This window comes from Bidens hawaiensis, unplaced genomic scaffold (genome assembly GCF_021521415.1).
Source record: "Bidens hawaiensis isolate Kalapana, Puna unplaced genomic scaffold, B.hawaiensis_p1.1 tig00022509_1, whole genome shotgun sequence".
Classification (NCBI taxonomy): Eukaryota; Viridiplantae; Streptophyta; class Magnoliopsida; order Asterales; family Asteraceae; genus Bidens; species Bidens hawaiensis.
The window spans coordinates 41,702-65,911 of record NW_027493503.1 but is presented as its reverse complement, the minus strand read 5'-3'; positions in this window follow the sequence as shown (position 1 = coordinate 65,911).

The following is a 24,210-nucleotide window of genomic DNA, read 5'->3' as shown; positions in this document are numbered from 1 at the left end:
AAAGCAATGTTTTCCTGAGTTTCCTTTGAAATGGAGGGAATCTGACTGGAACCCTTACTAGAAGAAGCAACAGATGTCTAAGGTTTAACGGTAGCAGCAAATGGTTGAGCAAGTTTAGGAAAGAACACTAGAGCTGGTTGCGTTGGAGCTTGAGAGAATTGACCCAGAGCGGATTTAAACATTGAGAAGTTGTTCTGAGGTTGATACTGCAGATTATGTTTCCCTTGAGTAGCTTTAAACATTGAGAAGCTATCTTGTAAAATGGGTGCGTTGTTGGAAACAACACTGTACACAGCTGCATTGTAAGAGTTTGCATGGTTTATGGCACGTTGCTTGTCATCCATGTCACAAGCCTTGATGATAGCCATAACTTCTGACAGAGTTAGCCTGTTTAGATCTTTTGTCTTCTTAATCACCGCGAAATTCATATCCCATCTTTGAGGCAGGGAATTTACCAACTTATTGTTTGTTTCAGCGGCTGTCAGATTGATGTTTGTAGAACTCATCTCAGTCACAAGGGTTATGAACCTATGCAGCTGAGTTTCCAACGATTCTCTAAAAACGTGATTAAATATGTTGAACTTATGTCTCAAATGATCTTGACGACTTCTCCTCATGTCCTCATTACCCTCATATACTTCAATCAGGGCTTCCCACAAAGTCTTAGCAGACTGCAGTTCTCTAAATCCCAATTCAATCTCAGGTGAGAGTGCCATGGTTAAAATGGAGAGCGCCTTGTCATCCTCTTCAACCTTTTCACAATCAGCATCATCATATAGCTCAATAGGTTTCACAGCAACCTCCTCAGAGTTTTCACGTTTGTACATGATAATTTGTGGACCTCTAATAATACTTCTCCAGACCTTGGCATCTTTCATTTTAACGTATTTTTCAAATATGAACTTCCACTCGCTAAACCCCTCATGAGACAGTAGATGAGGTATATGAGTGACAGTTCCCATTATAGAGTCCAATTCTTGGTTTAGTGTAGCATTAGTTGACCCATTAGTTATTTGTTCCATTTTAAATAAAATGAAGACTGGTCCGGTAACAAAGTCCAAATGTTTTAATAATTAGACTAAGACACAAAACTGATAAGGCCCAAGTAAATGGTCCAGCCGAGAACTAGGATGATCAGTAGAGAACACAGGTTGACCGAGAACAGGCGTTGATCGAGAACAAACGTTGACCGAAACAGCCAAAGTCAACAGAGAATCCTGAGATTTAACCGAACACGAGTGAAATCCACCGAGAACTAACAAATTGCACCGAGAACTCTTGAATTTAACCGAAAACCCACAAAACTGATCGAAAACGATGATAATTTTCCCAGGAAACCAGAGTGAGGCCGAAATCTCTTATACGATCCTGTAAACAATACAAAAAATGCCCAAGAACGCCTTTAACCAATTAAATATGGTAACAAATGAAACCCTAAATCAGTGGGATTTGAATTATTTCCAAACAAAACTCAATCTTTGAACAAAAATCTTTCTTTTCTTCTCCGACGTACTTATCACCGGAATAACAAACACCAACAACACCACGTTGATCAAAGAACCAAAACCATGAATCTTTGATATCACAACCGAGCCTAAAATAGGTCAATAGGCTCTAATACCAATTGTAATTCCTTAGAACGGATCTTTCAATGTGATATTAACGATCTCGATGTTAAGCGGAAATTAACACGAGACGATTCAATATAAAGCAATAAAACAAGTAAAGAACACGGGCACAATGCTTCAAAAGACATGTATTATAACTTCGGGTGCCTAAGAACAAACTTTTACAAACATACATTCAATATTCACTATGAATGGCCAACCCAACCCTAGATGCAATACATCTATATATAGGGACTACAACCTAGCCTAGCACAAGCCCAAAGCCCACCGAGATCACCAAGATCTCGGTTTACATATAAGCCTAAAACGATATACTAACAAGACCAAGACTAAAGTACAAACCAAACAAATATAGGCCCAACAAATACAGTGCATGCGTTCAGAGTGGTTTGTATGGTACCTATACAAGTGTGTTGGTATTCAACAAATATTGTATCAACAAGGGCTATATAGGAGAACATCGGTAAGCCTTTTCTTCTGTGGAAGGTAAAGGATAATCGGATGTCACCGAAGGGATGTGTGTGTATCCTTGGGCTTGCCAGATCCTTGGTAGATCTAGGAGTAGGGAAAAAGTTACAAGGTGCTCGGAGGTGATGGCAAATCAAACTTCAACGTCTGGACATATTCTTTAACAAGTGTTGGGCTACACTTAATGGTTTACTTTTATTGTATTTGGGCTTGTTTTAGGCTATATTGTAAAACACCAAAATCTAGGCATAGTATACGACTTGGGCTTAGGGTTATTGTGTGCTATATATACATGATTTAACTACGTTGTTTGGGTTGGTGATTCCGTAGATAGTGAGGGATGAGAGAGTTCTTTGTATTTCACTTTGTAATCATTGTCAAAGGGCTTAAGCACCCGATGTTGAATATAACGTGTGTTTTGAAGCCATATCGTGTGTTTATTGTGTTTATTCTTGCTAGTATTGAATCAATCTGTTGTTAGATTCCGCCTAACAACAGGTTTACGTGATTTTATATTGAAAGGTCCTTCATTGTGACTTTCAATTGGTATCAGAGCCTATATACCTATTCTCAGCTTGGACTTGGTGATATCATTGATTACGTATTGTGTTTTTAGTTGATGATCTTTCAAGATTTATGGAAATAAAGAATATGGTATTCATTGTGTTCATCGGGGTTGGTTAAGATAGTTTTGGGATAGATTTGACCTGATCTTTGGTTTAAATTCAAATCCCTTCATTCTCGGGATTTGATTTACTTACCATGTTTACCAAGTCAAGCTTTTAAATGTTCTCGGAAAACTTCTGATTATTCTTGGGCAGTAATCAAGGGTTCTCGGCATATATTCTTTGTTCTCAGCCATTTTCCAGTTTTCTCGACAATCTTTGATCGCTCCCCGGGCATCATATTAAGTGTTCTCGGCAACTACTATACGTTTTCGGCAAAGATTTATCGTTCTCAGGCACATTGGTGTGTTCTCAGTTACTGTTCAAGGGTTATCGATTAGATTACAGGGTTCTCGGCTCAACTTCAGGTTTCTCAGGATTTAGGTGGATTTGGGCCTGGTCTTGTTGGGCCTTAGCTATTGAGTTTTTTGTTGGACTGTCTGTTATTGGGTTTTCGGGCTTTTGGGTTCTCTGTTATTAGGCCTGGTTTCTCTGGGCCTAGTTATTGTACTAGTATATCTTTGGATTGTTTACATGGACTATAGATTAGGATGGACTAGTTAACTAACACACCAACAATGCTGCGTTACATCAACAGTTCGATTCCATCATGGGAACTACTACTCGTGTACCCCCGTCTACTGTCTCATAAGGGGTTTGTTGAGTGTAACTTCAGGTTTGAGAAATATGTGAAAATGAAATATACAAAGATTTGGAGAAGCATTGTCTGGGTCCTCAAACTATCAATTATCAAAGAGAGAATACTGATGAGGTGGTTGTTAAGCCCGTCGAACTGTACTATGACGCGGATTGTGAAAAGATTGAAGAAGATGAGAAGGCTCTTGCTACTTTAACATTGGCACTTTCACCTGAAATTTCCCAAGGATTCAGAGAGCTACAGTCTGCTAAAGCGTTATGGGAAGCCCTTATTGAGGTATATGAGGGAAACGAGGATATGAGAACGATTCGACAGGATCTGTTATGAAAAAAGTTCAATATGTTTAATCATGTTATGGGATAGTTTTTGGAGACACATCTTCAAAGATTTGTCACTTTAGTAACTAAAATGTGATCTGCCAACATCAGTTTGACCTCTATTGAAACAAACAACAAGATGGTTAACTCCCTGCCACAAAGCTGGGACATGAATGTTGCAGTGATCAAGAAGACTAAAGATTTAGCCAGATTAACTTTGTCATAGGTGATGGCTATCATTAAATCATGTGACATGGATGATTTAACGTGCCATAAATCATGCTAACTCCTACAATGCAGTTGGCTATAATGTTGCTTCTAATAATGCTCTCATATCATAGGACAATTTCTCCATGCTCAAATCCTCTCAGGGTCAATATGCTCAGCCACAGTAAGCTCAAAATAGTTTCTCATTGTTTAGGTCCTCTCAAGGACAATTCACTCAGCCACCACCATATCCGCTTATGTGTTCTTTCGACAACCTGCTCCCGCAACAAAGCTTCAATCCACTAGTTGGTCCTCTAGTCAGTCTCCTACTCAAGTTCCTACTATATCAATGAAGACGCAAGAAAACATTGCCTAAATGGCAGGTTTCATGAATTGTTGTAATGCTTTTCTTACTGGTGATCTAGTTTAACATGTTGTAGCTGCTGAGTTGGATCAAATCTATTCTGATGATATAGAGGAAATGGATATCTCTTGGAAAATATTCATTTTAGAGCAAAGAAGTCTACCAAGTAAACACGCATAAACAACTGGAATTTGCCAGCTAACAAGAAAGTGAGATTCAATGAAGAGACTATGAGGTGTTATAACTGTCACAAGTCGGGTCACTTTTCTCGTGAATGCACGAATCCTACTATGGAGGTGAACAGGGAAAGGGCACTGTTTCTGGTTAATGGGGTTAGAGGAAAAAATGTAGCTGGGGTAAGAGAGAGTGAGTAGGGATTGGTGGCTCAGTAGTTTGATTGGAATGACCATATGGCAGCACTCAACATCAACAATTAGACTGCTAACTATGCTTGGATTGATGTTGCTGAAGAAGAGAACGATGTTGAGGAGCAAGTAAAGGATCTTCAGTTTGCTTTCATGGCCTCTACTTCTTCCAACTTGTTAGAGCATTATGTCTAATGCTAGGTCTTGCAAATGATATACTAGCCAAATTGTTAAATATTATAATGATAAAGGGCTAAAATGTCATTTTAGTAAAGTTGTAAGGAACGTATAAGTCTAGTCCAACGTATAAGACTTATATGCAGCATATAAGTCTTATACGTTGGACCAGACTTATACGTTCTTTACAACTTTACTAAAATGACATTTTAGCCCCTTATCAATATAATATTTAACAGTTTGACTCGTATATCATTTGCAAGACCTAGCATTAGACATTATAAGTCTTATACGCTGACATCAACTTATACGGTTCATAAGGGTTTTGTATAAATAGGCTTACATGGCATATTTTATAATAGATTTTGCAACTTGATCAGAGAGAAATCATCAATTGTACTTTGAATGTTATATGGATATAGTGATTATTCAGAGTGTGAACATGTGGTCAATTCCTTTATTATATGTTTCCGCCAAATGATATAGTATAGTATGGGCAAAGTCATCGATTCGTATCATATCGTTCTACATGTATATGATGATGTTTATGATCCGGAATCAGGTCTTTCAAGTGGTATCAGAGCTTTTGGCTCGAGTTTACTACCGAATTGAACACATCAACTCGTTTCAAGTCAAGAATCAATCTATTTCTCAATTCGTTAAAAGTTCGTTCCAGACTCGCTAAATTCAAATCATGTACAAAATCTCAGAGATTGTTCGTTTTTGTTTATAGATCAAGTTTGGAAAGTTTCGTTGGATTTCGAGTTCGTTTACTCACTAAAACATCAAAATTCGTTAAAAACACGATAGTTTGGCCCATTCCAAAATCAAAATCTGATTTCACCAAAATGCTTGTTTTGATGTTGGGAACATTTTTGAAAAATTTCGTATGATTTCATGCTCGTTTGATAGGTCAAACGACGAAAAACGTTAATGATATTTTAGCTGGTTGGACTTATACGGACCTAAGAACTTATACGGAGTATAAGTGGCTAGTTGGACTTATACGCCCAAGGAATTATACGCCCAAATACTTATACACCCTAAAAAAGTTATACGCCAGAAACTTATACGCCGGAAACAAAAAATTTTGAAAATTTTCGAGTTTGTTTAATGTTGAAGATACATTGAGAAGAAACAGAATGAAAGTTTTGAAGAAAGAATTTGATGATTTTGAGATGATGAATGGCGAATCGTTTGATCTCTTAATCAAAATATATTGCAAGCTTGTGAGCATATTGAAACATGTCGGAGTTGAGAAACGTGAGGTCGATTACATTGACAAGTTGGATGATACACTCGTTGAGACTTCACCTAAAATTTGGGGTACATTCATTATGTCAATACAATCAGACCCCAACATGTACAAGCTTACTCAATTCATAGAGAAGATAAAGGATCGTGAATTATCTTCCCAAGCGAGTGGTAAAATTGACGTTTGTGAAAGTATTGCTGAAAAGTGTTTAAAACCTGAAAAACCGTCATTACCAGAAATTGAAAACACTCCAAAGTTCGATGACGATGGTTATTCAGAATATGATGAAGATTTGGTTTTGGAATCATTGTTGGATTTCAAGAAAATGAAAGTTGAAGATAAAGCCAAAGAAGCTGAATCATGTTAAAAATGTGAGTTACATTATGAAAATTGTTTAGAAAAAGATGTGGAGTACAAAATGTTAAAAAATCACATGGAATCTTTGCTAAATAAGCTTAAACGTGTTAAGGAAGATTATGATAAACTTCAAAAATGCGAAAAGACACTTTGGGAGAAGATTAATCAAAATGAGAAAACAATAAAGAGATACATTTACGAAAATGCTGCACTTAAACAAGAACTACAAAATGTTAAATTAAAGACAGAAAGAGTTTACTTGAAGATTAACAATTACAAAAAAGCATCTACTGTCCTGGACTATATTCTTTCCAAACTGATAAGTAAAAATGAAGTAAATGGAGATATTGTTTATGGATATAATGATCATGGTGTGGGGTATAAGCATGAGCATGTTAGTAAGGTTGACATTGTCATGGTACGACATCTGAGAGCAAGACAGAAAGCCAGAATCAAAATCATTTCAATAAGGATTTCTTTGTTCTAAAAGACAAACGTAAACAAACTAAGGAACCTTCTTGTTATAAGAATAGTCCAAAGTTTGCTTACATTCGAAAATTAGATTTTGTTACATCTAAAGGCAACCAAGATGTTCGAAAAACAGAAAAACCAAAATTTCAAAATTCAAACGTCAAATAAGTTATTCCAAAGAATTCTCCGAACCAAACTTTCAGAAGAAAAGACAATACTGTTAAAAATGTATCGGGGAAACCGAAAATTGTTGAGATTGTTGATTTGAAAGATTGTAATGTAAAAAGGTTTGAAAGTTTGAAATTTTATGTGAAAAGATCCCAATCAAAGTTATATCATTAGATCATTAAGAAAAAGGACTCAACCAATCAAGTTTGTGTTGATAAAGAGTCATGTTCTAAAAGTTCGGATAACAATGTCATATCAGTCAAATCCGAAAGTTTAGAAAATTAAACGGTTTTACATGACAATTCTGGAAGTTCTGATTTAACAAATATGTTTAAAGATTTTGAAGATGACTTAAATGATCGAAGTTTTTGGAAACCCTAGTCTAAGAAATATCCGAGGGGGAGTATGTTGAAGCATGAACATCTACTGCTTAGACAACAAAACCAAGCATCATCCAAGGGGGAGTTTGTTAGAGCGTTATGTCTAATGCTAGGTCTTGCAAGTGATATACGAGCCGAATTGTCAAATATTATATTAACTAGTCGGGTGCCCGCGCGATGCAGTGGAAAACAACACTAAGGTTGTTAGCAAGTTAAACCTAGCCGAGTCAAGGCTAGCTCGACCTCGACTCGAATTTCATACTAAGTTGGCTCAACGCAGATCGTAATTAAAGCTGAAACCTTAAACTCGGGTCTGTCTTAATTATTATGATATTATAGAACTTGAGTACTTTTAATCATATCTATATCTAGTGAGATTTAAGTTATTAATGTTTTGCACATGATATGAAAATTTCATTTAGGTGGTATTGTCGGTCAAAATTTAGGTAATATTTATTTTTATTTTAGAAAATCCGATAAAATTAAAAGTCTATAAAACACATATTTTATAATTAATTAAACATTTCTAAGGAATTTAATGAGTTTCAGTAATGTTAAAATACGAAATATATGAACCATAGTATCACCCCAAGTATCACACAATAGGTAGGAACAATGTTTAAATCCAAAATAATTTATTTAATTGGACCAGTCGGGCTTTAATCTTATAACTTGGTTAGCAAAATAACTAATTTAATATTTTAACAATAAAAATATATTTCAAATATGAAAAACATATGAAAAATAGGCTTGCCCCAATGGACAGGAAGATGATGGATGACCTGGATGTCCCGGGGTCAAATCCTGATTCCGACCGAATTTTACCATAGCATTAAAACCTGTCGTGCCTTCGGGCGGGGTGAGCCAATTGGTTTTTACTGGGAACGCCAAGCCAGACTCAGATGCTAGCATGGATCCCGATCATGTCAACACAGTTGCCTGAGTTGGGTGGCGGGCCGCGACGTGTTCGCACAGTGTGATAGCTTAATTGTGAAAGTCAACGTTCGATAAAAAAGGGCAAAAGTTGAAAAGAAGTGAAAAATTTCAAAAGATACCTTCTATTCAAGTTCTATCATCTCTATCTTTCTTGTTAAATAAACAAACTTTAATCAGAACTCGTAAAAAAACCATCCTACCAAAGTGAAGTGATGATACATCTTTTTCCTATACTAATATAATGGTGTTTGTCTTTAAAAGCTTTTGTAGCTATATTATTAAATAAAATGATAGCTAAAATGGGGAAAACCTTGTATTTTGATAACTTATTCAAGAAAAAAAAACTACCAAATTACCAAAAAGTACCTTTAAGAGATTTATACGTTGATGCAACTATGACTTGCATCTTGTTATCCGTATCTCGATATTCATTAAAACTTAAAACGAAAGTTAGGTAAAAACAAGCACTTCGCAACGGTATGTTCGAAATTTTTTAAAACTTACTATATAAATATATATAAGAAAAACAAAAATAAAATAAAATTGAGGAATATATGGGTAAACTTAAAGGGGGTGGAATAGTAATACTTATTAAAATTTACAAAAGTTGTGTATGGTTGATGGGTAGAAATTTTATTTATAATTTAACAATTAAAAAAGTCATGGAAGATTATAGATTAAAATACCATAATACCCTCTAAATTCAAAGGGCATTCCAAAATTTCCCAGCATAGCTTTCTGTTGCAGTTTTATATCCCAAAATCTGTAGAAAAGAAAAGTCAAGTTTACATAGTAAAAAAACTTTCAAAAACCTATATAAAAAACTCACCAGAGTATAGGGACGGTTTAATATATGAGTTGTCAACTTTTTCAACCTTCCACCATTCGTCTATCCCCAAGACTTGTGTAACTCTGGGTAATCGGGTTGACCCAAAAACAAAACGGTATATTCTGTTGTTTGTGAAAAGTACCATCCAAGCATTGAATACATCTTCATCAAGAATTAAAAAGATCAGAACAAAGTGGACACTTTTTTTTTAAGAGACCTGTGTTAAGATAACCTAGTTCAACTTTACTTTACGATTATTGGTTTTGTATTTCCAAGATTTTTGACCAAGAAAGTTAGCGAATTGATTCACATTAGTAACCAAGGGTAAGTTAGTCATTACATTATAATGACACGAGAATTAACCTAAAGGAGGCGATTTGGAAATTTTGAAAACCATTTTTTTATACACAAGCAATGTAGCTAAACGTTCATCATGTGATTGATCTTCCAACACCTGCTCTTAAGAGCAAGAAATCTCATTCTTTATTTATTTAGGGGGTGTTTGGGATTACTTAGTTTTACCTCCTTATAACTTATTTTTGGGATAAGTCATAAGTTATAAGCTACAATATTGAAACTTATCCCTTCACATATAAAACAATCTCAAACACCTTTTTAACCTTTTCAATAAGTTATAAGTTGGCTAAAATAGGCAATCCCAAACACCCCATAAATCTAAAAAATGGTCTCTAATAAAGGTCTAGAATGGCCTTATATAAAAGTGAAATAGTAACAAATTGCATATCATAGTACCTCGACGATCTGCATGGCATCATGGTTGGCATCTAAATCCTCAGATTCTACAACAACCTGGAAAGAAAAATCATGTTATATAAAAGACAAGTTGCAAACTAAAAAAGTACAATTATATGCAACCATGAAGTCAAAATTTACAACTATCATTTACTTCATTACGATCATATATATAATGAAATGCCTAGCCCAAAGTTACGCCAATAAGTTTTGTTCATAGATATATAATGTCAAAATTAAATAAACTACACAAAAGTTGAAGATCACAACTATTAAGCATTATAAAAACCATGATAGTGAATGTACATTGGCTGTGTACTTATGAAGCTCACAACTATTATAAATCATGATTCAAATAAGTGTTATTTCTACATAGTAGCAAATACATACCTGCATTCCACTAATAACACCAGAATCGATTGACACGAATTGAAAGGGAAACGCCTTATAAGCATTAGCCGAACCTAATCACAAACAAAAGCTTCATTAAACAAGTTTTAAACCTAATTCAAGACTGAAAAAAATGACTTTAAATTCTGAAAATAACAAACTCTATTCCTTTAGCCATACCTCTTGATTCAGGTTGAATATGGGATCTTTTTTGTGGACATGTATTCAAAGAGTCCGAACTCATGTTCGGCTTAGGAATTAGACCAGCTACCCTAGCCTGTGTTCTTGGTGTCATACTACAGAACTAACCACTTTCTTGTAGCTAAGAAAACAATCCAAATAATCAAAACAATCCCTAATTCACACAATAAACAAAGCACAAAAAATATTTTACCTTTATTAGAATAAAGCTGCCGGTCCCTGATTGATCATTCAATCAATCTTTGCCGTAACCCACACTAATCGTGTTAACAAGAAGGTTAACGACACTGCTAGATTGGGGAAGAATAATAGTGTGTTAAAGGCGGAATCAATGACACACTAATTGTTGCTAGAAATACACAATAAAGACACACACAAACATTCAACCAAAAGATTTCCATTAATAGTAAGTCTATTACAAAAGAGAAATCATTAAGGTTCTAAGAAAGGAATGATTTGATTCTTAGGCAGAATATCCGTACGAAATCAGCTGTCAAATCGTTGTCAATCAATATTCAATCAATATTCAAGTGTCTCTTTCTTTCGTCCGAATTGTGCGTCTTAGGAGGCGTGCCATAGATCGTTCTACTTATAGGCCTGCCTCCTGACACCTGTCATTCCTTCTAGAAACCCTAATTATTAATACATATTCAGTAGACCTGGTAACCTTGAAATGTGCTGGAGAACAGTTCTCCCGGTAGACTTTACTTGGAGTATTTTCCTTGAAAAAATACTCACCTAGCAGACTTCAATCTTCCTGACCATAGCAAACTTTGCTCGTTATTATCCTACGAGCAAACTATTCTTCATGAATCCTTTCAACTCTTTGTTAATGAATAACTTATTAAGCAAACCAAATTGTGCTGGTAACACTGTTTGTCTTGTGCTGGTAGCACTGTAGCTTGCTCGGAGTTGAACCTTGATAGAGAAAGTCCTTAGAATGTTTCTTGAATAACTTTCCCAAAGCATGCTCGGACTACTGTTTATTAATCAAACCTTCCTAGTTCTTCCAAAATGTTTGTCTTTATTAGCTTGGTTTAGTCAAAAGCTTGCTAGTAAGCAAACTATGCTTGACCTGAAGAACACCTTGCTAGACAAAGTGAACCCTGCTTGGATTATCACTTAGGAAGACTTCAAGAAGATAACTGTGCCCGGAAGGCAAAATACCTTACTAGGCTTAAGTAAAAGCTTGCTCGGATATCCAACTGTGCCCGATGTCTATACTTAGCCATTTTCAGGGAGGTTGAGAAGATTTCAATCTTCCTTAAGTCCATTTTCTCATCCCAACAATCTCTCCCTAGATTGGAACACCCTCAACTGTACCAAAACACCTCTATGGTTACTTACACTTAGATCAAAATACACGTCAAATCAAAGGTCAAATTACATTATAAAATCAAAATATTACAAGGTGAGAATTCTGTCCAGTGGACATTACAAAGCAAAGCTTAATCTAAAAATGGTCTTCATTTTCTTGAATTGTAGACGGCTTGTCTTCTTTCAACTCTCACTCCTCCTGCCTTTTCCTTAAATATAAACAATTGTTGTTGATGAGGATGATTTTCAGGAATTCTTCAGTTCATAATATCTTTCAAATCCTCATCATGAAGGAAGGTCAGGTCTTCATCATCCTTGATCATACCCAATGTCATTCCAGCTGAGTTTCTGAGAATGTAGAAACCATTGTTTTCATCATAATCAATTCTTGGGATTCTGCTAAACCTCATGGTTGGGTCTTCTTATTCTTCTTCTCATACTTAAGTAGTCATCATGTTAGACAAAGGATTATTGTTCTTTACACTGGAATTGTATCCAAATTAAACACATCTGATGTCACTAATCCTCTTGTCTCTCTTGGTCTTTTCATATTTGGACAAGTTCCACTTCTTCTTTTGTTTCAACAAAGGGAATCCCATACCTGCTTCACTCTTCAAATATTTAGACAGCTCATTTTGCTGCCTGCCAGCAAGTTTATTTCTATTATGATAGTCATACAAATCCAGACTTGCCATCTTTTGTAGTTGTTCTTTCTTGTATTCAGCAAAGTCATCTTTGAAGATTATCTCCTTTAATTCTCTATTCTCCATCACTACTTTCAATGTATGAGAAACAGAGTTATAAAACAGCTTTATAGGTAGGTCCACATCAGTTGCCGGCCTTTCTTGATTTTGTTGAGTAACTCTGGTTTCAGTATTCTGTACTCTTGAAGCTGAGGGCCTTGATGGAACAACGTTTCTGGGTTTAGTGGCCCCCATAACTTCAAACTTCTTCTTATATATGGAGATCATCATCTCCGCTGGCATATTCAGTAGATCTACAAGATTTTTACCTCCATCTCTAAACAATCTGCCAATCATATTCATCTTATTTTCATCCCCAAGCAGACCGGCTGGTACATACTCTACTCCACCAGATCCAGCTATAAAACTTCTAGGGTTCCTTTGCTCTTCCAACAGTTTCTCCCATTCAGCATTTTGTTCATAAAACAATTGTTTCAATTGTGCTTTTCCCAGCATATCAAAGGCATTTTCTTTCATACCATTATTTTTCATTATTTCCTTCAGGGTCTTGATCATCTCCTAATCTTTCCAAGGCTCTCTGTGTTCAACAGGTTCTGGTTTGACTTGTATAGGGACAAATGGTTTTGATGTTTCAGCTATTTCCAAATTATCCTTTTCAAGCATAGACATATATAGAACCAGTTTGTCAGTTCTGCTTATACCTTCAAGTTCATTAAATCTCCCCTTTGCTTCCATCACTCTTTTCAACAACTCTAGCTGCTCATCTTCCCATCTCTTCTTCTTATCAATTTTAGTCTTTTCAGCCAGGGATACAAGTCTTGATTTCTGGGTTGAGGATTTTGGTTGATCTTTCACCGATAATCTTCTAAAGTGAGATTCAACCTTTTCCTTTGTAAGACTATCAACCAAATCTGGAGCCATCCATATATAAAACAAATATTTACATTTTCCACCAAATCTCTTTGACAATTCATTTATCTTTTCAGTGTGTTTTACTTCTCTTGCCAATCTTTCCTTCTCTTCTTTTTCTAGGATTTTTCTTGTTAAATTATAATGTCTCTCCAACTCATTAAAGTTCATTCTGCTCAGATCCTTCTCATTCAATCCATGCCTTCTCAAAAATTCTCTATACTTCATAGAATCTTTATTTTTCTTTTCAATCCTCTTCCTGATTTCATAATCTTGTTTATCAACCATCTTTTGCAACTCCTCATTAGATAATGGAGCCAAATTTTCAAATTTGTATCCATGTCTTATCAGACTCACAATGAGAGGATTACTCCTTCTTGCATCATCAAGACTCTATTGTATGTTCTTCCTTTGTACATCAGTCAGTTCAATTTGAGGTGAGACAACAGTTTTAACAGTTTCAGCTTCAGCTTTATCAGCTCGTCCGTCATCATCATCATCATCATCATCATCATTACTATTATCATCATTCACATCTTCAGCATTGTCATTATCATCATCTTCATCACTTTCATCAACTTCAGTATTATCATCATTTTCAGTTGATTCATCAAGTGCTTCTATTCTTGGGTCATCAAGTTCAGGTTCAGTATCATGCATGATTACCTGAATAGGAACAGCCTTTACAGGGCTTGAGTGTTCCTTAGGGCTTTCAACAATATATTCAGGATCACCATCCTTCTTTGCCCTTTTCTTAAAAATTTCATCACCCTCTTGATTATATTCATCATCTCTGAACCTCTTCCTAGTATATTTCTTTCCAAATTTGGCATCATCCTCACAGCTCCATTCCGATGGATTCTTCTCAATCTCTTCCAAAATTCCTTCAACCCATCTATTGGAGAATATAGTTTTAAGCGATTCTCCAGTTTTATCAGGTACCTACTGCTTGATAGATTCATCATGTGTAGTTTCGGCAGTGGTTGGAGCTTCAGGTTCAGCAATTTACTAATAACCAAAGCTAAGGTGTTGTCAACCTCCTCAGCTTGTTTCATCTTTATCAAGACCTCAATTACCTCCTGGTCAACATCATCATCATTCTCATCAAGAGTCTTGGCAATGTTTGCTTTTTCAATTAAGGATTCTTGCTTACCCAGCTCTTCTGCAGTCATAGTTTGGGCAATGAATTCCCTTTCTATTGTTTCTCTCACAATGTTGGCATGCCTTTTGGCAGCCAGTGCATCCTTATCATCTTCCTCATCATCCACATCATGTGTATCAACAGGCACTTCTTCTGATTCAGATTCAATTATGGCTTTCCCTTTTTCTTTTCTTATTCTTTCATCTTCAGATTCAGTGGGAAAATTATCAATCTCATCTTCTAATCTCTTTAGTTCTTCCTCATCAGCCACAATCTCTTTTCTCCTTTCTCAAAAGATCATCATCAAAATCTCCACAAAAAGTGTTCAAAACTTCATTTCCAAATCATAGTTCTGTTCATTATCAGAAGATTTATCACCCTCATAATCATCATCAACATCCATTTTCTCTTCACTCTCTTCAGCATCACTATTACCATACATACTCTGATTATTTTCAATCCATCCTCAATCTCCACATCATCCTCTACCATCTCCTCATCTACAACAACGGCAATTGGAATATTCTCCCCATGTTTTGGTACAACTGAGGTCTTCTCAACCTCAGCCTCCAGGGCTTAAATTTTTAATAAAGCTTGGGCCAACTGTTCCTTTAAATCAACATTCTCCTTTAACAACACTTCATTCCTCCCCCTAACATCAATGTTTTCACATATAAGATTCAGATTTCTTCTGAGCAAAAAATTATTATTGGAAGGAGTTTGAGTGGGTATGTCTTGAAGAGGATCAGGTAATTCAGTGTCTATTTGGGTAGGTTCAGTGAGTGGGCTTGGGGTATGGATGGGTGATGTTTGGAATAGGGGTGTAGATGTAGGTTGTGAAGTTTCAAAGTTTTGGGAATGGGCTGGGGATTGGATTGGTGTAGGTGGGAAGTTTAGTAAGTGAGTGGGAATTGGTTGAGGAATGTAAGGTTCATGTATGTTGTGGTTTGGGTCTTGGATTGAGGTTTGGGTTTGGGTTAGGGGTTGGCTAGAGATTTGGTCATTTTGGTAATGGGTGTCAGATGGGCTTTGGGTATGGGAGGGTGGTGTTTGGATTGGTGGGGATTGGTTAAGTTGGTCATGGGGTGGTGAGGAAGGTGGTGTGGCTTTGGGTGTAGGTAAGGGTGTGGTTGGTGGTGAGGGTATATGCATATTCTCCCTATAAACTTGTTCAGCAACAACATTTTATACTTCATCTCCTCCTACTCCACCATCTCCTCCTTCTCCACCATCTCCATCAGAATCATCATCATCAACATGCATCACATCCTCCTCTTCCACCTCAGAGGTTAACTCTGGTACAGGCATAATATCAACATCATGATCAACTAACCATGGTAGCATATCAAACTCAGCCCATGGATTAAAATGGCTTGTGCTTGCCAGTGTAGCAATCCTTTTGTAAACATTAGGATTCTGAAGCACATGAGTCGTTCCCATCAAGGGAAGATCTTGTAACACATGGTTAAATATTATTTGTAGGAATCTGGATAGGCTAGGAATTTTTCTTTGTTGGGCTTCCACAACATGCTCACTATCCTTCAAAGATCATCTTTGAGAAGTTGAAAGGAAGGTCATAAACAACTGCAACTGTTACATTCGTCAAATCCCGACTCATAAGAGTCCATGATCCCTTCCTAGGGGCAAATCCCTGAATAATGTGGTGAATCAAAAACCGGTACAAGTTTGGGAACATTCCTTTTTGGAACTGTCCTTCCTTTATATTCCCTTGATAACCCATGGTTTGTGTAAATATCTTCAAAAGATGATCGGTTGTGAAGTTTGTTGGGTTATGGTCATCATCGTGCAACTATATGATCGGTTATAAGTCTTTCTGTAACCCTTATCTCGTGTGTTGCCGCAATAGCCTCCAAACGCCTACCTTATTGATCATCCATAAGTTCATCAGAGCGCCAGAAATCCAAAATATGATATCTATAAAGTACAGGGCACTCTGTCAAGGAAAATCGAATATTTGATCTTCGTAGTGACTTCCAGTAGAGCACACATGTTATGCTTGTGCTCAAAAGGATATGTCGGTTCGTCATCCGCCATATCCACTCAAATAAAAATAACACATTCAAAGAAAATATTAGTCATAAAGTTCAAATCTTTGAATAATTTTAGGTTACAATTTGAAGAAGTAGATAAGAAATGTCATTAAGAACATGATGTTCGACAAATTGATAACCTACACAATAAACAGAGAGTTAATAATCATGAAAATTAAATGCCATAGTTACATAATCGTTGTCGGAAAACACTTAATTGATGCCTACCGAGTCGGACTGTGTGGGCTGACAAACTAGGGTTAGGATTTTGAATTTATTGAAATTAAGTCGGTTGAGTTTCTGAAACGAGTGCGAAAGTGGAAGGAGAGAGAGATGAAAATGTTAAGAATTTCTCTAACTCCCTCTTTTATACATTTTGGAAAGTGGGTTTTAAATGCTTTTTGTGTTTTAGTGAGTAAATAGCTGTCAAACAGTAACATTATCCAAATAAATATCTTTTCAATTCAAACCTTGCCCGATAATGTTTTCCCATTTGAAACCTTGCTTGTTGAAGCATATGTTTGTTAACCTTACCCGAAAAGTGTATTCACTTAAGTTTGCTTGGTTAATCATATATTAACAACCTTGCTCGATAATGTTTTCTTATTTAAAGATAACACATTTTAAAAATCAGTTACCCCAATTACTCTTAGTTTTCAAGTAAATGACTATCCTGTATGTTCACTAGTGGTTAATAGGACCAAACACATACGAGAATACAAGTCCTTCCAACCTAGAGTTATTGACATACTTTTAAGTGAAAGAACTTAAAGGAAAAATCACATCATAATTTCCTGATATGCTTTCAGTCTTTAGGTGAATGGCTATCCTGTGAATCAGGAACAAACATGTACAAGTATATGTCCTTCCAAGTTGAGCAACCGACATAAGTTTAAGCAATAATGATTAGTTTAAACAATTTATTTTGATCATTTAATTTAAAAACTTTTTCTATTAAGCTTCTATAAAGCTTTGAACCGAATAATCTTATCATATCTCTACACCATTAATCAACTTGCTCTGTTTTGGCAAAAATGTTTTATGCAAAATTCCTTTGAAAATTTAATTAAGAATGCAATTTAGACACAAAAATATATTTTGACACTGACAGAAAGTAACATATTCAAATCACAATTCCTATTGGTGTAAGGCCCCGAACCCGGTGACCCTACTTTAGCGTCGGATTTACTCATAAACACAGTTCTTCAAATCAGAGTTTATTAAAACTTTTCGCGGAATATAAAACATCAATCATTTGTTACAAAACATTAAATCTTTTCTTTGATACCATAACACAAAACTTTATATTTAAAACATCTTTACTTCTTTCTTCAGATGCCAGCCGTTCAATCCATGCCGTGTGTCGTCCTCATGCTAACTCTGTAATCAGCTCACCTGCGTGCATACTAAAAGTCAGCTACGCTGAGTGAGTTCTAGTTAATCGAACGCCATACAATACATACACATACATACATATCCGTAGATACATATCCATACTTCACTAGTTACCCTCCTGTTCTACATACACACTTACTACCATACATACACACATATTTATAACCACTAACCTCAGTCTACCGAGAGTACGTTCATAGTCCACCGTCTATACCTGTACTCAAGGTCGTGAACACGTAAAAGGTCCGCGGTCCTTACCTATGTTCACCCTTTATGGTACGTGCAAGGTCCGCAGTCCTTCCCTATACCATCCTACATCCACAACACGTACAAGGTCCACAGTCCTCCCCTATGTTGCAACCTAAACCATAGCACGTACGAGGTCCGCAGTCCTCCCCTATGCTACCACAATACAACTACAGCACGTATAAGGTCCACAGTCCTTTCCTATGCTGATGCCTATCCATAATACGTATAAGGTCCGCAGTCCTTAACTACGTTGTCGTCTATTATCTGTAACACGTATAAGGCCCACCGTCCCTATCTACGTTTACGTCTATCATCTACTTTACGTATAAGGCCCGCAGTCCTTAACTACGTTTACATCTATCATCTACTTTACGTATAAGGCCCGCAGTCCTTAACTACGCCATCACCAGCCGAGTCTATGTCCGACAAAAGCTAGAGGGATTTGCCATCCTAACTTACTATGTCGAACGTAGAACTCACATACCATTCGTGTACCTGCACACACCTACTTCACATATACAATAATTACATCATAGCATAAGAACACCCTAGGCGTTCTTTACATCATTCATTTAACAACCATACCTCTTGTCGATACGTGCAATATCCGAAGATCGTTCACGCCCCGACAAGTATTCATTTGTAATGTTCATGCATCTTCGATGTATAATATTCGTACCTTTATTTTTGACCTGACAGTACGCGCAATATCCGAAGATCGTTCGCGTACCGACAAGCAACCATTCATATCCATCACATATATCACATATGGCATACACTTATCACTTAGGATAAATGTATTAACAACACATCGAGTATGCACACAGCCCCGAAAACATAACACATAAATGGGGCTAGAAACTCACCTGAATACTGTTACGCTCTCCGTTAATAGTTATTCTCCTCTTGAGCTGCGCACGGCTAACTGTATAATATTTACACGTATCAATTACTGCTACTACTATTACTACTACTCATTTTCGATAACCGCCTTAACACATTTTCCATTAGGTTTTTAATTTATTTCATAAACGAACTTCACTTCAAGCGAATCTTGGAAACAACTTGGTTCTGGCTTGATTCGATCGAATAGGAACACGTTCGATCGAATACAACACGTTCGATCGAATAGGAACACGTTCGATCAAACAGGAACACGTTCGATCGAATAGGAACACGTTCGATCGAATACAACACTCATTCGATCGAATACGAAACTTATTCGATCGAATGAGTTGGAGACCATTCGGTTGCTTCCCTATTCGGTCGACTGGACTTGTTCGATCTACGCATTCGATCGAATGGACTGATTCGATCGACTGGTTCGATCGAATGAGTCTGATTCGACTCCTTCAAGCTGGGCGACGGAGAAACCCACGGGTTTTCCAGATTTTCCAGATTTTTGACCCAAAATCGAAGTTTTTGACATGGAAATGCTCGGGATTGAAAGGGCTATCGATTCCTAGTACTTTTAAACACAAAAGCTTGCATTTTGACACCAAAACAAGGCGGTTTCTGACCCGAAAACTCAAGTTACGTTTTTGCTCGCTTTGAGGCCGAAATGGTTATGAAAACGGATGATTTTCGAGAGGGACTTACCAAAAACGATTAGGAACAAGATTGTGGACTCGGATTTGTGATTTGAGAACTTTCTCTCTCTAGCTTCTCTCTCTAGAAAAGAGAGTGTTTGGGTGGGTGTAAGTGAAGGAAGATGGTGAAAATGGTGGAAGTGTCAAGAACTTTCGTTTATATACAACGGGTTTGGTTAGGCTCGGGTTGGCTTCCTACGGGTCGAGACAGGCCGAGTTCATAAAATAACTAAGCCCAAGACCCGTTCCCTACTCGACATTAATAATTAAAAAAACGCGAAATCACTAACACCACTTTCTTTATTCAACATTATAAATTTTAGGATGTTACAAGTCTTCCCTCCTTAAAGAGGTTTCGTCCCCGAAACCTAACTTATTCCCTAAAAAGGAAAACTTCTTACATTTACACGTTTTATAGAAATGCCTTCGCTTTCTGAGTTACCCTTCCTACTTCCGACTTTACAGCCATCGAATGGTGGTCATGTGTTTTAGCTATTTAAGGTAGCTTGTCCATGAGACCCTCGATGCACCAAGACTCATCTCATCCTTCTAAGGGTTTCGATTAGTACTTTTAACACTATTGTCTAAAACAACATTTCACCATAACATAATAATCATTCTTAACCAAACTCAAAATAATTACACGCCACAGATAAACATAAGTTTTTAGACCTTAACACAAAACAAGTTCTTAAGCAAAAGTAATTTAATAAAACCATTGCATGAGCAATTATTCCTTCATCAGGTGTTCCTCTCTGCAGTTTCCCAAAGTCTTCATCCTTTCGCACCTACCGCCCCTGATTCCTTGCAATCCCTAGCCATGTGGTCAGCTTTTCCGCATTTGAAGCACTTTGGACGATCAGGGCATTCTCGAGAATAATGCCCACTCTTTCCACACCGATAGCACCTGTCTGTCCCAGTCTTGCATTCTCCCAGGTGCACTTGCCCACACGTCTTACATGCATCCTTGTTCCCAACCTTGGCCTTCCTCTCATCAGTTGTTGTCACCATCTCGCCAGACCGCTTAGCAGAGGTAGCCCATTTCTTCTCCTTCTTTTCCCCCACCACCACATCGTCCTCAGCCAGGTCAGCATAAACCACTTCTGCGAGTTCAACAGCAGAGTCAAAAGTAGCAGGTTTATTTGCCCTGACCAACATGCGGACTTTTTGTGGCAATCCCCTCACATAACATTTGATTCTTTTGACCTCAGTGTCAACCATATCAGGCACCAATCTAGATAGTCGGCTGAATTCAGTAGTATACTCACGATGCGTCATCATACCGGCCTTCAAATTCAGGAACTTCATCTCCGTCCTTTCAACCTCTGCATCTGCACAGAACTTCTTCATCACCAACTCTTTCAGATCGTCCCATCTCAACGCCTTGATCTCATCCCTAGTCTTTCTCTGCTCCACACTTTCCCACCAATACATAGCTTCTTCCACAAATGACTGAGTAGCATAACCCACAGCTTGGTCGGGACGGCATTCGCTAATGCGGATAACCTTGTCCATAGTGGTTATCCATTGGAGAGTAGCGATTGCGTCTCCCAACCCAGTCAGCTTCGGCGGGTCGCATCCTTTGAAGGACTTATAGCTGCACCCACCTTGTCCTCTTCTCCTATCATCGACTTTCACAGACTTATCCTCGCTCGAGGCCCCTCTTTCTCCTTCCCCAACCTCCTTACCATCACCCCCTGCCCCTTCAGCAGTTCGCTCACGGCTTCCAGCAGATCCTTCGGGATTCAGGTTCTTCACAGCAGCAACTACAGCTTGAACAATGGCTGCTTGAACTGCAGGGCTAAGTTGAACTTCTTCATTGTTGTTCTGGTCTCCTCCAGCTGCGCTTCCTTCATCTTCGGTGTGGGAAGCTTCTTCTACCGAGGGTTGCCGGACAAGACGAGGCCTGCCACGACGTCCTGTGCGACCCCCAGTTCCCACAAATTCTCCAGCTCCAGCCATCCGTATTCTAAAAGGGAAAAACACAAACATCATCACTCAAGGAACTATTTAGTACAAGGATAGTAAGGCTAACAGGTAATAACAGTGGCCAGTTGTGATTAGCTGATCACGTTACCTTCCGTGTCCTATACACTTCCCTTTATGAGTCTATTTGTGCTGGTTCTACTTAAGCAGTTTGTCAAATCAAACAATCAATTATTCCTATCCCTGACGTTCACATATCTTTCCTTTCTCATTAACATATATCATTTAATCATATACCTTACCTTTACTGATCTTGCTTGAGCGACACATGGCAGTCTTGAACTGGCATCTTCTTTCCTTTCTTACTTAAATCCCATTTTCTGTTCGAGTCTAAGCATGTAGGATGCTTAAATCTCTCGAACTTATGCTCTGATACCAACTTGTAAGGCCCCGAACCCGGTGACCCTACTTTAGCGTCGGATTTACTCATAAACACAGTTCTTCAAATCAGAGTTTATTAAAACTTTTCGCGGAATATAAAACATCAATCATTTGTTACAAAACATTAAATCTTTTCTTTGATACCATAACACAAAACTTTATATTTAAAACATCTTTACTTCTTTCTTCAGATGCCAGCCGTTCAATCCATGCCGTGTGTCGTCCTCATGCTAACTCTGTAATCAGCTCACCTGCGTGCATACTAAAAGTCAGCTACGCTGAGTGAGTTCTAGTTAATCGAACGCCATACAATACATACACATACATACATATCCGTAGATACATATCCATACTTCACTAGTTACCCTCCTGTTCTACATACACACTTACTACCATACATACACACATATTTATAACCACTAACCTCAGTCTACCGAGAGTACGTTCATAGTCCACCGTCTATACCTGTACTCAAGGTCGTGAACACGTAAAAGGTCCGCGGTCCTTACCTATGTTCACCCTTTATGGTACGTGCAAGGTCCGCAGTCCTTCCCTATACCATCCTACATCCACAACACGTACAAGGTCCACAGTCCTCCCCTATGTTGCAACCTAAACCATAGCACGTACGAGGTCCGCAGTCCTCCCCTATGCTACCACAATACAACTACAGCACGTATAAGGTCCACAGTCCTTTCCTATGCTGATGCCTATCCATAATACGTATAAGGTCCGCAGTCCTTAACTACGTTGTCGTCTATTATCTGTAACACGTATAAGGCCCACCGTCCCTATCTACGTTTACGTCTATCATCTACTTTACGTATAAGGCCCGCAGTCCTTAACTACGTTTACATCTATCATCTACTTTACGTATAAGGCCCGCAGTCCTTAACTACGCCATCACCAGCCGAGTCTATGTCCGACAAAAGCTAGAGGGATTTGCCATCCTAACTTACTATGTCGAACGTAGAACTCACATACCATTCGTGTACCTGCACACACCTACTTCACATATACAATAATTACATCATAGCATAAGAACACCCTAGGCGTTCTTTACATCATTCATTTAACAACCATACCTCTTGTCGATACGTGCAATATCCGAAGATCGTTCACGCCCCGACAAGTATTCATTTGTAATGTTCATGCATCTTCGATGTATAATATTCGTACCTTTATTTTTGACCTGACAGTACGCGCAATATCCGAAGATCGTTCGCGTACCGACAAGCAACCATTCATATCCATCACATATATCACATATGGCATACACTTATCACTTAGGATAAATGTATTAACAACACATCGAGTATGCACACAGCCCCGAAAACATAACACATAAATGGGGCTAGAAACTCACCTGAATACTGTTACGCTCTCCGTTAATAGTTATTCTCCTCTTGAGCTGCGCACGGCTAACTGTATAATATTTACACGTATCAATTACTGCTACTACTATTACTACTACTCATTTTCGATAACCGCCTTAACACATTTTCCATTAGGTTTTTAATTTATTTCATAAACGAACTTCACTTCAAGCGAATCTTGGAAACAACTTGGTTCTGGCTTGATTCGATCGAATAGGAACACGTTCGATCGAATACAACACGTTCGATCGAATAGGAACACGTTCGATCAAACAGGAACACGTTCGATCGAATAGGAACACGTTCGATCGAATACAACACTCATTCGATCGAATACGAAACTTATTCGATCGAATGAGTTGGAGACCATTCGGTTGCTTCCCTATTCGGTCGACTGGACTTGTTCGATCTACGCATTCGATCGAATGGACTGATTCGATCGACTGGTTCGATCGAATGAGTCTGATTCGACTCCTTCAAGCTGGGCGACGGAGAAACCCACGGGTTTTCCAGATTTTCCAGA